The sequence below is a fragment of the Gracilinanus agilis genome, chromosome 6 (assembly GCF_016433145.1).
Source record: "Gracilinanus agilis isolate LMUSP501 chromosome 6, AgileGrace, whole genome shotgun sequence".
Lineage (NCBI taxonomy): Eukaryota > Metazoa > Chordata > Mammalia > Didelphimorphia > Didelphidae > Gracilinanus > Gracilinanus agilis.
In genome coordinates, this window is record NC_058135.1 from 268,725,782 (window position 1) to 268,730,487 (window position 4,706).

Here is a 4,706-nt window from a genome sequence, read left to right on the forward strand (position 1 = left end):
GTCTGGGACAGGGACTTTTAATTTTGTTTTGTTCTATTTAGACTTGTGACTTCATTTGTGTAGGGAGCTCCTGACGTGGAAAGTCCATCCACCCATATCAGTCAGTACCTGTTCAACAATGTCTGTTCTTAAAGAGTTGATTGGGGCCATGAGGCATTCAATGACTCGTCTGAGGGATCACATAGCCTGTAGGTGTTTGAGGCAGACCTTGACCCAGATCTTCTTGGTTCATAAATCAGCTCTCTAAAAACTATACCGTGTTCACTCTCAAGGTAGAGAATACAAAGAGAGAAATAATAACAATAATAATAATAATAAAGACTAAGAGAAGACCCCTGCCTCAGAGAGTTTACAGGCTAGTCAGAGAGATAAGACCTATTCCAAAAACTATAGGCAAAGAGTGGTTCTGGCCAGGGGAGTGATGCAAAAAGATGATACTTGCTATTTCCTGAGAATGAAAGTCACCCATAGTCATAGAACAACAGGGTGTCAATCTAGGAGGAATCATGGAAATCAATTATCATTTTACATAGGAAGAAACTGAGGGCTCCAAAGTGGAAGGGAGGGGGAATGGAGCCAAGATGGTGGCTTAGGAGCACCTAAAATCCAAACCTCTCCAATAATCCTTCCAAACCAATATTTATATTGTGCTTCAAAGAAAACAGAAACCCAGCAAGAAGAAGAAGTCAAGAGACTCTCCTACTCAAAGTGGAAGGGTCTTACCCTTGAGGGCTCAGAGGCTTTGGTTGGTAAGGGGGTCACACCAGTGAGGGGTCAGAATCTTTGCCTACCTCCTAGGATCTGCATTTACATCAACCTTAAGCCATGCACAGGGTGTTGGAATAGCCATAAACTCTTCCCAGCTTTGGTCTAAGGAGAGGCTTAATGAAATGTAGAAAGGAGAACAAATAGATTTGGTTCTGGGGAGCAAGAGTTGTTTATAAAATAGGTCTGAGTTTGACCCGAGATGGATGGGGATGGGGATGGGGATGGGGATAAAGGGGAGACCAGAACCTCTGGTTTGAAGGCTTGCAGAAACCTTTTTCAGGGCTGCTTATCCACCTTTGGTGTCTGCCTTTCACCCAGCTCTCACCTGTGGCTCCAAGAAGCATGTGCAGCAGTCTATTCCTTGATGAGCCATCTGGGCAGGTGGGCTAACCCAAGCTGAGAGTAACCAAAAGGCCTCAGACTCATTGATGAGGTAGGGGCTGACTAGCCTAAACCTGTCACTTCCTTCAGTGGAAGGGGCAGAGGATAACAATTTGTTCCAATGACCATGAAGGAGAAAGAAGCAGGCGCTGTTACATGCTCGGAACTTGGTTAGACATAGAAGACCCCAACGTCAACCACTGCATCCCAGGCCATCACCAGTCATTCTGACTTTGTCCTGCCACTGGATTTTGATGACTCTGGAAGAAAGAATGAGGCTGTTGACTTTGTGCAACTCTGCCTTGCTTAAATTCGACGCAAGCTCAAGTCAAGACGTCACTCTCAGATACCCTTGGTCCTCTTTGAAAAGGAAGGACAAACAACAACAGCTGGGTCTGATGAGAGAAATTTAGACTTCTCTTCATGGCATTCAAGGCTCTCTATGACATATCCCCATTCTTCCTTTCCAATTTTATTTCCTATTACTCCATTAATGTCCTGCAGCTACCAAATTGCATTACTCTATTCCCAGAATATGCATTCTTATCTTTGTTCGCTCTGTTTACTCTGGCAGGGGTGGAGTGTGTTTTGTGTACATGAGTGTGTGTGTGTGTGTGTGTGTGTGCGCACATGTGCATTTTATAACGTGAGTGATCTAGGGCTAATCTTCCAAATCTATTAAATGAGGGAGTTGGAGTAGACAATCTCTTAGGTCCCTCTAAATAACAATAAATGCTTATTAAGCACCTCCTAAGGACAGAGAACTGTGCAACGTGTCCAGAGAGATTAAAAATTTAAGTCAGACATCATTCTTGCCCTCACAGAGTTTCCAATGTAGTTTATCCTTTTAATTTTCCATCAACATAGTAATATATTGTGTTGTACTACATATTACAAGATAATGCTTTGTGAGGTCTAGTGAGGAAAGTTATTACTGATCAGGAAACATTCTCGGGGGCAGCTGGGTAGCTCAGTGGGTTGAGATCCAGGCCTAGAGATGGGAGGTCCTAGATTCAAATCTAGCCTCAGACACTTCCTAACTGTGTGACCCTGGGCAAGTCACTTGACCCCCATTGCCTACTCTTCTGCCTTGGAACCAATACACAGTATTGACTCTAAAGCAGAAGGTAAGGGTTTAAAAATTTTTTTAAATAAAAAGGAAACCTTCTCGAAGGAGGTAGAAGCTGAATGTCTATCTTTCCTGACTTAAGTTCTATCTCCCAGAAAGATATTCATGATCAGTAATAACCTTTCCCTTTGGTCCTCCTTTTTTCTCCACTTCTCTGATGTACTTGTTATTCAATCTATTTACAACCATCTACATGGATGTCTTAGCCCCTGTTGGCAAAGAAGCTACATGAGGTCCGGAATTATATATCTTATCAAAACTTTGGACCTCCTCCAGTACCTAGCAAAGTACCCTACACACTGTTGGTGCTAAATAAGCATTTACAATTTAGTGATAGGACCCAAAGCATAATCAAGAAGGATTTATAACAGAAGGATGTTCTCTATTTGAAAGACCCATTTGAGAAGGGGTGCTATGGACTACCTTGACAAATATCCTTTTTTTAAAACCCTTAACTTCTGTGTATTGGCTCCTTGGTGGAAGATTGGTAAGGATGGGCCATGGGGGTCAAGTGACTTGCCCAGGGTCACACAGCTGGGAAGTGTCTGAGGTCAGATTTGAACCTAGGACCTTCCGTCTCTAGACCTGACTCTCAATCCACTCAGGTATCCAGCTGCCCCCCAAATATCCTTTTTTTATATATTTTTATTAGACATTTATTAATATTCGTTTTTAATCTGTTTACATACTTTATGCCCCTACTTTCCCCTTCACCCCCCGCTCTCCCCCCACCCATGGCCAACGCACATTTCCACTGGTTGTAACATGTGTCCTTGTTCAGGGTCTATTTCCCATTCATGTCCGCCTCAGCCCATGCATTCAAGCAATTGTTTATCTTATATGTTTCCTCTCCTGCAATCCTTCCTCTGAATGTGGGTAGCATCTTTACCATAAATCCCTCAGAGCTGTCTTGTGTCATTGCAGTGCTGCTGGTACAGGAGCCCATTACATTTGATTTTACCACAGTATATCAGTCTCTGTGTACAATGTTCTTCTGGCTCTGCTCCTTTCGCTCTGCATCACTTCCTGGAGGTCTCTCCAGTTCACATGGAATTCCTCCAGTTTATTATTCCTTTTAGCACAATAGTATTCCATCACCCGCATATACCACAATTTGTTCAGCCATTCCCCAATTGAAGGACATCCCCTCATTTTCCAGTTTGTTGCCACCACAAAAAGCACAGCTATAAATATTTTCGTACAAGTCTGTTTATCTATGATCTGTTTGGGGTACAAACCCAGCAATGGTATGGCTGGATCAAAGGGCAGGCATTCTTTTATAGCCCTTTGGGCATAGTTCCAAATTGCCAGCCAGAATGGCCGGATCATTTCACAACTCCACCAGCAATGCATCAATGCCCCAATTTTGCCACATCCCCTCCAGCATTCATTACTCTCCCCTTCTTTCATTTTAGCCAATCTGCTAGGTGTGAGGTCAAATATCCTTTTTTGATAACAGTAGTGACTGTCATTTTCCAAGGCAGAAAAGCTTCCATGGATGAGCATCTATAGCTATAATAGCATCTTTATCTAAATCTCTAATTTCATTTATATCCAGCACTTAGCACAGTGTCTGGCACATAGTAGGCATGTGCCTACAATGTTTATTCCTGTCTACAGCTTGCTTTGTACATGTTTGTTCGCATGTTTTCTTCTCCAATCGATTGTGAGCTCCTTGAGGGCAGGGACAGTCTTTTGCCTCTTTTTGCATCCCTATTGTTTGGCACATAGTAGGAGTTTAACTAAACAATATATACTTATTGATTAATCTATAGATTATTAGATGGACTGGCTACCATTTGACTTGTTTGAATATAAAGACAGACTTAAGAATAGAGTAGTGTGGTTATATAATGTCGTAGAGGGGTAATAAACAGAGAGAGCAGAGTGAATATAAGAATATAATGTTATTCTGTTGAGGTGATCAGCATTGTCACTTGCTCTTATTCTTTCCTCACCCACGTGGGAACTGCTGTCGATCTCTAGAGTCATGCCAGAAGCATCCAGACATACGTTTTATCTCTCTGGATTGGGAAGTGGCCACATAATGAATCTTCCAGTTGTGAGTCCCCAGGTAGTAGATCTGTGACAGCCTCTCCTACCCCCAAATCATAGTTTTAACTCTCTTTCCTTCCTCCTTATTACTTTCCAATTTCCAAGGATTAACCACCTTTATCATAATGCCTGGCTCACATTTTTTTTCCTCCCACCCAGCTAAACAAAAGAGGGAGAGAAAAGGGAGAGGAAAGATTGAGGATCTCCACCTTGAGGCTTGTGCCCTGATGGGTTTCAGTGAAGCCAATAGAAAACACTTTATTACACACACACACACACACACACACACACACACACACACACACACACACACACGAGAGAGAGAGAGAGAGAGAGAGAGAGAGAGAGAGAGAGAGAGAGAGAGAGAGAGAGA